The sequence below is a fragment of the Bidens hawaiensis genome, unplaced genomic scaffold (genome assembly GCF_021521415.1).
Source record: "Bidens hawaiensis isolate Kalapana, Puna unplaced genomic scaffold, B.hawaiensis_p1.1 tig00005510_1, whole genome shotgun sequence".
Taxonomy (NCBI): Eukaryota; Viridiplantae; Streptophyta; class Magnoliopsida; order Asterales; family Asteraceae; genus Bidens; species Bidens hawaiensis.
Genome location: NW_027491355.1, coordinates 1,362,344 through 1,375,705, shown reverse-complemented (window position 1 = coordinate 1,375,705; position 13,362 = coordinate 1,362,344).

Here is a 13,362-nt window from a genome sequence, read left to right as displayed (position 1 = left end):
TGATCCCCAAGTGGTTATTAGTGTGTGTAAATGTTATGATGTAATTTGGTTATTATATACATGATGTAATGATATAAAGTGTGTTGTAGACAAGTAGAGGTAGGATGTGATAGAAGTGGCAAAGGTCTAGTAAGGGTGTTAGTGGCTTGACGATAGTACGTGGTAGGGTAAGCCTATACGTGACTTTGTTATTAAAGTGGCATAACGTGAGTGCGTGGTTGGGTAAGCCTATACGTTCCTTCTTTATTGAAGTGGTATAACGTGAGTGCGTGGGAGGGCAAGCCTCTATGTGCTTCTGTAAGCAAGTGGCTAAGTGGTTAGGGGGCAGATAAGTGGTAAGGTGAACATGTTAGACAGTGGACTATGTGTCTTCGGATACGTATACAATGCATGTAGTGGTTGTATGGTAAGTTGCTTGATTAACTTTTAGTATGCACGCAGGTGAGCAGATTAAAGAACTAGCATGAGGATGGCACATGACATGGATTGAATGGCTGGCATCTATTGATAAAGGAAATAATGATTTAACACGATGTTTATGTTATGATTTAAAGAAAAGTTTGTGATGCTTTGTAAAGAATGATCGAGGTTTTATATTCCGTGAAAGTTTTAATTAACTCTGATTAATAAGAATTGTGTTTATGAGTAAATCCAACATCCAATGTAGGGCACTGGTAACGGGGCCTTACATAGAACATGCTTGTATCAGCCAGAGGACCCGGGTTTAAACCCGGGTCAGGATATTTTTTGGACTTGTTTTTCTTAAAGCCTTTTCCTTTCTTTATTTTAATCAAATTATCAAAAAGTATTATATAAATCCTATAAAATTATTTTAAGTTGAGTAAAATTTATTATAATATATATTTATCATTTTGTCACCTAAAATCCAATCTTTCAAACTCGACAAATTCGTATTAAACTCGTTTAAATTATATATATTATGTTTAGTTCGTTAGACTTTGTAATTCGTTAACACTTTCGTTTTCAAAATTAAATATATCGTTAAACACTAATCTCGTAATTTAAATAATATTAAATTAATAAATCGTTAATAATCCGTTAAAATATAATATTATAATATCAACTTCATAAAACAATAAAATATACATTTAACACTTCTAATTCTCGACAACCCGATTTATTTACCTTTTTAAGTCGTTAGTAATAATTAATCTTATACTTGTAATTCTAGTTCGTGACGTTCAATTATTTCGGTTTCGGTTACTCACTTTCGGTTTTATTTCAATTTTGTCTTCAACTTCAAGGTGAGTTTCTCACACCCCCTTTTTACCCTTTTTAACTAGTTTGGGGGTAGCATATATATCCTATCAACAATTCAATTTCTTTTAAATATTATTTACAAACTACAATTTGTTACATGGACTCGTGTGTTTACTTGTTACTCCAAATATTACGTGCATGGATTTCTTCGATAAGTATGATCATACGCCCCCCTTTGCACTCATGGACCATTGTTTCTAGTGGAAAAGGGACTCCGATCTGAGTACGTTGGTGCACAATCCCAACTGGAAAAGACCTTCATTTATTCTTCACACTCATGGACCATTGTTTATAGTGTAAAGAACCCTTATGTGATTTTCACAAGTTTTTCATGGAATTGTATGGTTTTTATATATTATTTTCAACTGTGTAAACTCACCAACTATTCAGTTAGTTGACTTTATTTTATATATATGCTACAGGTACTTACATTAGAGCATGAAATGACGAAGATACTAGAAGTTAGGTTATTTAAATAATAAACAAGAAGACATTTGTTTTATTCCTTCTTCTTTGTGTTTGTTCATTTGATAAACTTGCGTGCTTGTTGCCTTTGAATGAATTAATGATAATATTATCACTTAATAGTGTCACATGTGTTTTGAGCAATTTGTACGTCACACTCAGGCGTTTCCGCTTTAGCCAGGGTGTTACACTACATCGGTATTCACTCGTTATGCCGCACTAGTAACTTTCATCATTCGATTCAATCCTCATATCGTTTTTGCACCCAATGTAATCGCTTCGATCATTCTTGCAAATATTTTCCTTACATCGCCTAGTGCACAAGACGTCCCACAACAGTCTATGCCGTCTACTTAACCCTACGCACATGCTACACGTGCTTGCTACAACTATGAAAGCCCTAATCATCTATGCCATGTGTTTCGTCGACTTATTCATATTCATTGAGCTCAAGTTTATCAAATCAACTCAAATCAAACACTGCTTTTGCAACACATACAAGTTCAACCGAATCAAGCAATCTCAAATAAACTAACCCCAATTATTCAAGTTTTTATAAATTCAATTAATCAAGGTGTTTTAAATCAAGATGAATCAAAATCAATCATAATTAAATTTTCTCAAAGAAGACTTTTATTTTTTCCGTCATTTTTTATCTAAACAACTTTTTGTCTAATAAATCATACACTATAACAAATTTTTGTTTAATTTTGGGTTCGAAACAATACAATTTTTATAACCAATCAATTTTAATTGTTTTATTTCAGACAATAAAATTAATCTTACTTTCCAAAGACAATTGTTGACGATACCGTACTTCTTGTTTAAGGTGTTTATCCTCGTCCAATCCTAATCCATCTCAATATCCACAATAAGGAATCCTTTCCTTTCCAACTCTTAAGATTTATATCCTTATATCAAAAAGATGTTTTGGAAATTTTAATATTTTATTAAAAACAACTCAAAAAGTCAATTCATTTTTTTTGCAATATTTTACACAATGACTATCTTCTATTAATAACCAAAACATATTAAGATTCATTGCATTATCTAAAAAAATCATTTCTTTCAAATATTTTGTAACCCACACGATGGGACGAGTTATGTGGACCATCCGACGATGAAAATATTTATGGTACAGAACATAATTATCGAAGTCCTTACATGGAAATCATTAAACGTGCAATTGTGTGTCATAATATAGAATCGAAAGTAGTTGGAATAACGGTACAAATGTAAACACGATAAGGACAAGGTATATAAACCGCCGGTACATCCTATATATAAGTGCCCTTATCGGATTTGCATTTGGCGCGTTCTTTTGACTATTCAAAGTTCTATACTATGATAAAATTTTAAATTAAAAAAAAAAAATTCTTTTCCTCAAAATTTTAATGGCTTTGTTATGGTACCCTTTCATTTCGGGACGAAATTCCTTAAACCATGGGAGATTGTAACAACTTGGATTTTTCAGTTATATTTATATCCGTAACCCCACCCGTTTTACGTTCGGGAAATTTCATCAATAAAATATCGCGTTTATCGAATAATTATTGTTTTACTGTTAATTTCTTATCTTATTAATTTAAGAGAAATCTGCAATTTGCCTCCCTGGGTTATATCGTTGCTGGATGGAATAACCACTTAAAAAGATTTTGCGAATGTTGCGCCACTATGTTTTCCGGCGGATTTTTCTGACTCCTGACGTCAGTTGACTCTTGGTATTTTAGTAAAAATACCAACATGTTAAGGGTATTTTAGTAATCTTCTAATAAATAATAAATAAAATAATAATAATATTAATAATTTGGTAAAGTGATTGATATAATAAAAAAACTATTTAACCTTTCTTTCTTTCCAGATCACATGGATAAAGTCATGAAACAACATACACGATTCCATCTTTCCAGATCACATGGTCTTTTTTGGTGGTTAATCCATAACTTGCGTATATACAAACCTTCTGCCGCCATCCAATTCTCCAAATCAATCCCCAAATCTCTAGAACCAACCACCGCCTTCTGCCGCCACATGTCCCACAGCCGGCGAGTCTACGACGATTCATAATATCACTCACACAACCAGAAGCATACGCCACCTACCGCACGTCTATTCATAATATCAATCTCCTATTTTTTCTATCATATATCATTCGATTCGTTTTCTAGGGTTTTGTAATTCATTCGGATCTTAATAATAATCATCATCAAGCCACTCAACATCATCCCCCATGTTCGCCGCCGTACCCGGCTCTTATTTGGTCATCGCCGTTGTCCAGGACGACCACGGTGGTGGTGGTGGTGGAGGACATTGGGTTTCCGGTGAGTGGTGCGAGACATAAGATTATTATTATTATTATTATTATTATATTTATTATTATTATTATTATTATTATTATTATTATTATTATTATTATTATTATTATTATTATTATACCAAACTTAAGAATTCAGGCAGCCATGGATGAAGATTTCTGGGTTAGATGATGAAGATGAAGATATAGGGGTAATTGGGTCGTTTTAACAATTTTAACAAGCTAAAGGAATGCCAACTGACGGCAGGAGTCAGAAAAACCCGCCGGAGAAACATAGTGGCGCAACATTCGCAAAATCTTTTTTAGTGGTTATTCCATCCAGCGAAGATATAACCCAGGGAGGCAAATTGCAAATTTCTCTTAATTTAATATTAAATTATATATATAAATAACTTTCAAAGATATGCATTTTCTACCCTAAGCTAAACTTTAATCCCCTATTTTTCCCACCCCTATACTTCAGGGACTGAATTGCAACTTCTGATAATTATAATCTTTAAACCCATTACACCATCACCCCTAACCATACCCGTGACCCGTATTATTTATCCGAATACCCAAATCACTAGCTTGCACCACAATTTTCGTCTTAAACATAGAAATTGAATCACGTGTATCTCTATTCTTGCCATAATCAACTAACCGACGATGTTAATTAAGAAAACTAAATCGTTTATGATACTAATTCATTGTTTAAGCAAACCATCTCTAGCTCGTTTAATGATATACATCATAACGAACATTATATCACAATTAAACGCACCCTCCCCATCCTTATACCTTCGCTAAGCTAACCCCTATAACCAATTATATTAGCATAGTTGTTAAATACATGTTCGTGATCATCCTTTGTCCGGAACCTATTGAATCTAATTAACCTTTATTTAAGCATCGTTTAAGGTAATACGTTACATGGTTGTGTTCTTCGTTGTTTGTATTAGATTAACCCTATAGTTAATTGACCGATCAGTGCACGGATTGATCGATTGATTGATTCTAGGGATTTTTTATAATATAGTATGTTTTATGTCTGCTTATAAATTACAGTTCCTATCGTTAACCCAACTGACCACTTGGAGCAGTTGGTTGATTGTGTGGACGTGTGATGGCTAGACGGGCTGGTTGCCCCAATCGTCTGGTGCGTATTTTTTAGGCAGCATCATTTTTTTTCATTTTATTATAATATATAAGTATTATTAAATCCTTAAAATATATTATCAATAATACAAATATAATAATTAATCCGTATTTTATTTAAAACCGACTTATAAGCCGATCATTTTTCTGAACCTTTGTTAAACTATATATATATATGTTTATAAATAATTATTGGAATTTGTTAAAGGTTTTAGTATTAAGTATTTAAAAAGGGTTTTAACTTAATTTATATGTTTAGAATTTACCATGTTAATCAACATATTAAAATATAGTGTTTTATAAAAAGATTATATTTTATATAAATATTATTGTTATTTATCTATTATTTATTATTTACGATATTACTTTAAAACACATCTTTAGTAATAATAAAAAATGTAGAAATTTATTATTTCACAAATACCGAGTTACTCAAATAACTTATTATTTATATATATAACTATTACAACTTTAATATTTTTAAGTTAAAGGGTTTATTTTACTTTATTTATAATGTTATTTTTTTATAATTGAACTTTAAATGAATTATTTTATATCCTCAATACTCGTTCATACCTCGTTTCTCTTTTAACCCACTTATTAATTCGTAGTATTCCCGTTATTACACTTGTTAGGATTGACTTTGCTACATGTCGAGCGCGACGTTTATTCTCTTACCATTCATGGCATATTTATCCATTTGCTTATTGCTAAGGTGAGTAATCACTCCCCTTTTTACTTATTTTAAATCTTTTGGGGACATATGCGTATTTACAGTATTTATCTATTATATAGTATTAGAACCACATATGTTTAATCCTTGTGTGTATATCAGTTTATGTCTAACTTGCTATTTTCTAACTTGCTTTATTTGAATATATTTCGGAGAGGTCCAACATATTCTCATTATAGTATGATTATACGACCGTCGTAGTAGCCATCGTCCAGTTCATCTCCCATCAAGATTACCGACAACTCATCTTTGGTAACCAATGCCAGATGCATGGCAAGGGTATAGTCCTATCTTTATATTTGTGTGATTTGTTTATATGCTATGGTTAAATTGCTTATCTCAGAGGAACAGTTTTTCATTTTTCTTTATTTAATTGTAAGTCCCGAATCTGGATCACTACAATATGATATCAACTAAACGAGTATTGGTGCGGAATACCAACACTCGGTGATTCAAAGACACGAACAAGAACTAGAAGATAACACAAGATTTCTTCAAAACACACGTATATTATTGAATATGTCGGGTGCTTAAGCACTTACAATACTTGAACAAAATACTTGGAATGAACAACCTTTAACCATATACATCACATCTCTATATATAGGGATAACAACCAACTATGGCCGACCCAACCACAAAAAGCCCACCGAGAACACATAAGTGTTATCGGCTCACATACAACCCAAAGCCAAAGCCTAAACTTACAATATTAAGTACAAACTACAAAACCTTGACCCAACAATCTCCCCCTTGGTTTGTAGCTTTATCTTTAATCTTGCTCCATGTAGTCAACATCAGCATCCTTCAAAGCACCTGCCCAAAACTTGCACCGGATTATGGTAGCCACCATACTTGTGAATTCTTTAGCAGCCGTCTCAAAAATCGAATCTACAACAATCTGATGAGTACTAAGCGTCTTGATATCTCGTTCTCCTAGCTTTAATAAATCTCTTGGCTCAACGAATTTGTACTGACCCTTTCCCTTTTTCAGCTTAATAATGACAGTGGCGGTGACACTATCATATATCCAAAATCTCATATCATCCAATGTGCCATCAGGTATCTTGTCAGGAACAGGAATGTGAGTAGCCTTGTTTGTTGCTGGCCACATTACGTTAACCATAGTTTTTCCAGTCATCGGATCCAGGACTCCCTTGGCTTTCTTCAGAAAGGAATCTGCAGTAGGCATACTTGGAAAACCTCTATCAACTTGACTTCTCAGAAAATTCCAGAAATCATTACCACACTTATCATTTGTCGGATTTGTGAAAGGAGAATTAATTAGATCACTCAAATCTACTTTAGTCTAGGAACTAAAATCTTTCATCTTCTTATAATATTCAGTGACTCTTGACATCTTCTTCACCCACCACATATTTTTATCCGCGTCAAAACCCCATGACAGAACTCCCGATCGAACTCCATATTTAGCATTAAAGCCCTTTTGAAATTCAATAACAAACCTGTCTGGATGATCCGACGATTCCACATTCTGATTTGAGTTTTTCATTACCAGCAGCTTTTTCTTTCCCTTTCAAGAAGATTCTCCTTAATTCTGTCAGATTTCCCTTTGGAGACAGGAGGAGCATCTAGATATTGTTGCAGAGATTCTGAGTCATCGATATTTTCAAGTGGACGAGTAGTAGAACTACCACCTTGACTTACATTGGGTACTTTAGAAGTTACATCATCACTGCCTTTAAATTCATCTCCAAACTTTTGAAAGAGCTTTTGTTGGAGGTCAAGATATAGTGCAGTTAATTCTCCCATATTCGACTGTAATTCTTTAATCTTGGAGTCTTTATCAGAATTACCCGCCTCCAATTCCTGACTACGAACATCTTTGACTACTGAATCTTGTTCGAGTTTAAAAACCCGACGTTGTAATGCATGAACATCAACAGGAGCATCTTCAAGAATCACAACTTTACCTTTATTCTGAAGATCGGTTTCCTGCATCGCCAGAATCTGGGCAACTTTTTCTGACATACTGGTGCTTCACTGACCCTTAGTGTCTGGGCCAGATGAGCTGGAGGAAATATCTGTAGTGTCGGTGTGAGAAATTTTTGCCTCAAAATCAAAGTCAAAATCATCACCAAACTCACTAATCAATAAATCATGGAATGATGGCTCATTAGCAGGTATATCTTGTTCAGCTTGTGTTTCTGGAGCAGGTGTCTCAGGTTGAGTGGAATGTTGAACTAGGTTGGTTGTTTCATTTGTTGTTGGTGTCGTGGTTGTTTCAGACTCATTTATCAGCACTCCAGGCCTCGGATCTTTCTTTCTACATTTTCGAGGACCGAGGTCTGTAGTTGGATCTTCAGCTATGTCTTCTTCATTGTCTTCAGCGACAGACTGAGGAGCTTTCAAAGCAGTTGACTGTAATAAAGCTTTCACAGCTTCCAAAGCACTTAAATTTCCAGTACTTGGAGGGGTATCTGACTGACAGTGTTCAGTTTCATCATCTTCATCATCAGAAAGTTCGAAAGTAGCAACACGCGGTTGAACTGGTACCGCATGTTCATCAGCAACCTGAGCCAACACAGGCTCAGCTTCTGTCTCAGCAAATCGTCCAAATTTCACCAAAGTGTGTATTCCCTGATAAACCACCTTGGCTCCTTTTCTTGATTGCTTCATCAACCCAAAGGAGTTGGGTCCCATAGACTTCATGTCCAAGGTTTCAACAGATTTAACCAAGTCGGTGTAATGAGAGTTAAATATCATCTGTAAGAACCTCGGATATATCAGGAACATTTCTTTTTTCTTTGCCTTCAGGTTGCTCATCATTTCATTGAAAACAAATTTAGAGTAATTGTAATTCCAATCCATGATCAGAGCAGCAACGGCAGACATCAGGGTGTGACTGATCTCATCTGATTCCCCCATTCTTCCTGAGATACAAGTAAAGAACGTGTGCAAAAGATATCTCCAGTCTGGGCGAAATAATTTCATGATAGCAGGAGGATAGGTGCCTTCATAACCCATTTTTGTACGAACTTCAGTAACCTCAGCAGTAGAGTACTATGTTGGGTAGTCAGGTTGATCCCCAAACAAAAGCACCTCTATGATGATGGCTTCAGTAACAACAACCGGCTTCATCTGAATTATGGAGTCGATTGAAATAACTCCATCTGCCCCTTGTGAATTGATCTTTGCATTGTTCCAGAAATCAGTAACCATCTTCTTGCAAATGACAGGGTTCTCCCGAAGAGCATGAGATATCCTGCAGGTATTGAGACCGACTATCATCGAATTGAATTCCTTGTGAGCCATTGGTGGATCATACAAGTGGCCAGCTATGTTATGAGTTTCCACAAACTTTAACGGGTTCTGATCAGCCATATCTGCACCAAACGTATCAAGTTAGATAATAATTAAATTAACTTGATAGTAGTTAACAATTTGTCAATAATTAGTAAAGAACTTTAGTTATTAAACTGAGACAAGCCCAAATAAAACTCATGTGACAGCCCAAAGGACATTAAATTGGCCCAAATTCACACCACCGTGAAGGTTTTGGCCCAGTCAGTGAGAATTAGGCCCAGCATGAGAGATCTCGGTCAAATGGGTGAGTTCTCGGTCAACATATTGGTTATCGGTCAACAAAAGTCAATGAAAGTTAGCCGAGAACTGGGGTTCTCGGTCAACATTTAGCCGAGAACAGGGGTTCCCGGTCAAGACTTGACCGAGTTCGAAGTTTTCTGTCAAGATAGGGGGTTCTCGGTCAACGAATGTCAACTGAGAACTCTTTGACAGCTGGGGACAGAGAACCCCTTGGATTCCACCTTGGGAAACGTGTAATCGTCTTCAACCCACCGAGATCCCTAAAACCTCCATTAAACTTGCAACAACTCACTAATAATCAACCGAAAACCCTTAATTAAACACTAATAAGTCAATCAAAACTTCTTTTTACTCATAAATCCAATCTTAATTCACCAAACCATCCATGAAATCAGTTCATGGAGATCATCAAATATGCCTCTGTTGGTACATAGGTCCCATATGATCTTGTTAATTACCTACTAAGCAAATGGGAACACGCTGAAAGATGATTAGTGACAAGGGTTTAGATATCGGCTATAACACTTTGAGAGAAAAGATGATTTTTTTTTTCTTTTAATCAGATGAAGACAATAATTGTTAACAACAACTTTGAGATAATTTATACCAAAATCAAAGCAGGCCGAAAACCCTTAATGGGCTCAAGGCAGGCCGAGGACAGAGGGCAGCCCAACTAGGATCATGACCAAACAATAGAGTCACCTATATATTTCCAAGCCCAAAATTAAAAATAACCTTAATTCACACGAACGTTTCTAGGAGAGTAATTTCGAGAAAAAAATAAAATTAGGCAAGACAAAACAAAATAAAATAAACCAAAAACAAAAAAAAATCCACATAAATATGCATAATAACTCCCTTGAATTTATAAAGTCGGGATCAAATTTCAGTTCTTAGCAAAACTGCCGCCCTTTTATGAAAAGATCCGAACATGAAATCATATCATTTAAGAGGCTTTCACAAGGATTCATGTTCAGCGTTATTATGACATAAGAGACAGGTTGATAGCAGGTATAACATACTTAGTATGATTTTCATTGCATCAGTGATATGATTAGGGTTCAGTTCGGCATAAAGCTTAGATGGACATCACATATGGACCTGTGGTGCCTCCTATCTCTTCTCAAAGCGTATTTGGCTTTCCCCAGATCACCCCAATTTGACTCCAACCCCCTAGTGCTTGATCAAAAGTTTTTTTAAACACAAAGTTTTAGGCTTTAAGGTTGAACGTTGGATTTAGTGCCAGTAAACTGACAAACCTTTCATTCGAGATATGACAGGACTTACTTGTGTGCCCCCATCTCTGTAGTTCTAGTTTGTCCCTTTAAGCCTATATTAAAGTTAATTTAATAATAGATACGTGACTTATAAAAACTCTTTTGCTGATTTTTTTTAAATACAAAAGCAACAATGTTTTTGGTGATCAAGACATTAATGGGCTTGTGTATGACTGGGTAATTGCTTTTCTGCCTATCATTCGGAAAAATGTACCTGGAGACATGCACCTGTCTTCAAAATGATTCTCCACATTAAGTTCAGCAATTTTGTTTATATCACTTCAACTTTTACGCATCATGGAAAGCTACCATACAATATCAATGACTGTTCTAGAGCCTTTTAAGCTTAATAACTTCACTCGTTAGGCACACAAAAACAATTTATCTATCATTTTCCGAAGGTTGAATCAATTTTCATTTGAAAATATTTTTGAAGCTGTTAACTGAATAGTAATATCATTTCCCAAGGATTTACAAAAGAAACATACGTGTTAAGTATTAAGTCACCCCGGTCACTATCAAGCTTTTAGGTAAATGGCTGTCCTGTATGACCAAAAGTGGTTAACCGGACCAACCATGCATATATATGCATGTCCTTCCAACTCAAATTTGTCGACATAATTTTAAGTGAAAGAGCACAGAACACAAAACACAACATAATCGCCCCGGGTGCTTTCAGTCGTTGGGTAAATGGCTATCCTGTGAAACTACAAGTAGAACACCGGACCAACCATATACGAGTATATGTCCTTCAGACTTGAGCAACCGACATAATTTTAAGCGAGAATGAATTATATTCAAATATTTTTTTTAATAAAAACAACACACGCACACTATTTTTGTCTTTTTGATTTTTAACACACGCACACTATTTTTGTCTTTTTGGTTTTTTGATTTTCCTCACCCTAAATTTGTGCAAAAATATAAACTAAACTGTACATATTTATCCCCAAAAAGACTCAATCCTCGAAACGAAGAATTTTAAGAAAACTCACAAGCACATTAAATTTTGTTGTTCCAACCGGTTTTGTAAATAAGTCCGCCACGTTGTTATCGGTGTGGACTTGTTTAAGATGAATCAATTTCCGATCGAAACAGTCATGAATAAAATGAATTTTGATATCGATGTGCTTGGTTTTAGAATGTTGGACAAGGTTTTTCACAATGGCAATGGCCACATAATTATCACAGAAAATAGGAGTGTCAAGAAATTCCAAACCATAATCCAGCAACTGATTCTGCATCCAGATAACCTGAGAATAGCAAGCGGATGCGGCAACATACTCTGCTTCGGCGGTTGAGGTGGACATTGTTTGTTGTTTCTTACACCGCCATGAGATGAGGCGGTCTCCGAGAAACTGGCAACCGGCTGACGTGGATTTCCTGTCAATGTCATCTCCACCATAATTGCTGTCAGCAAAAGCATAAAGATCAAATTCTGATTGTTTGGGATACCAAAGACCTAACTTCGGTTGTCCCTTTAGATATCTAAAAATACGTTTAACACCAATTAAATGAAAGAGTTTAGGATTAGCCTGGAAACAAGCACACTGGCAGACTACAAACAAAATGTCAGGACGACTTGCCGTCGAATACATCAGAGACCCGATCATCGATCTGTAGTATGTTTGATATACGGGACTCCCATCAGGATCAGATGATAGCAGTGGTCTTTCCGCCATGGGAGTATTGGCACTCTAATCTTGAAACTCGAACTTTATTAGCATATCCTCAACATATTTCCCTTGATGGAGTAAAATCCCTTCTGAACTTTGACGAACTTGTAACCCCAGAAATGTAGTCATCTCACCCAACGAACTCATTTCAAATCTCTTCTTTATTACACCCTCAAATTCTTTACACAACTCAGTGCTGGTGGATCCAAAGATGATGTCATCAACATAAATCTGTACGAGAATCAAATTTTTTCCGACAGTTTTCCGGAAAAGAGTTTAATCGATGGTTCCCCGCTTGTACCCATGATCAAGAAGGTGCTTGGTCAGTGTAGCATACCACACTCGAGGATCCTGATGTAACCCTTACAAGGCCTTGTCTAGTCTGTAGACTTGATCTGGTTTCTTGGAATTAACAAAACTAGGCGGCTGATCAACGTAAATCTCTTCTTTAACTTCTCCATACAGAAACGCAGTCTTGACATCTATCTGATACACAGTGAACCCCATGAACGAAGCATATGCCAGGAAGATTCTAACAGCTTCAAGTCTAGCTACTGGGCATAGACTTCAGTGTAATCTAATCCCTCAACCTGACGCAAAACCTCGAACTTCCAATCTAGCCTTATTACGTACAATAACCCCTGTGTCATCTTGCTTGTTTCTGAAAACCCATCTAGTGTCAAGAGCTTTCTTTCCTTCTGGCAGTTTAACCAATCTCCAGACATTCGACTTATCAAACTGATTCAACTCTTCATGCATCGCATCGACCCAACTTGGTTCTTGAAGAGCCATTTCTACATTTTTAGGTTCAATTTGAGAGATGAAACACAAGAACATACAACTGTTTATGTGTCCGGTTTGGCTTCTGGTGGACACTCCCGCTTCAACTGGACCTATGGATGATCTTTCTGA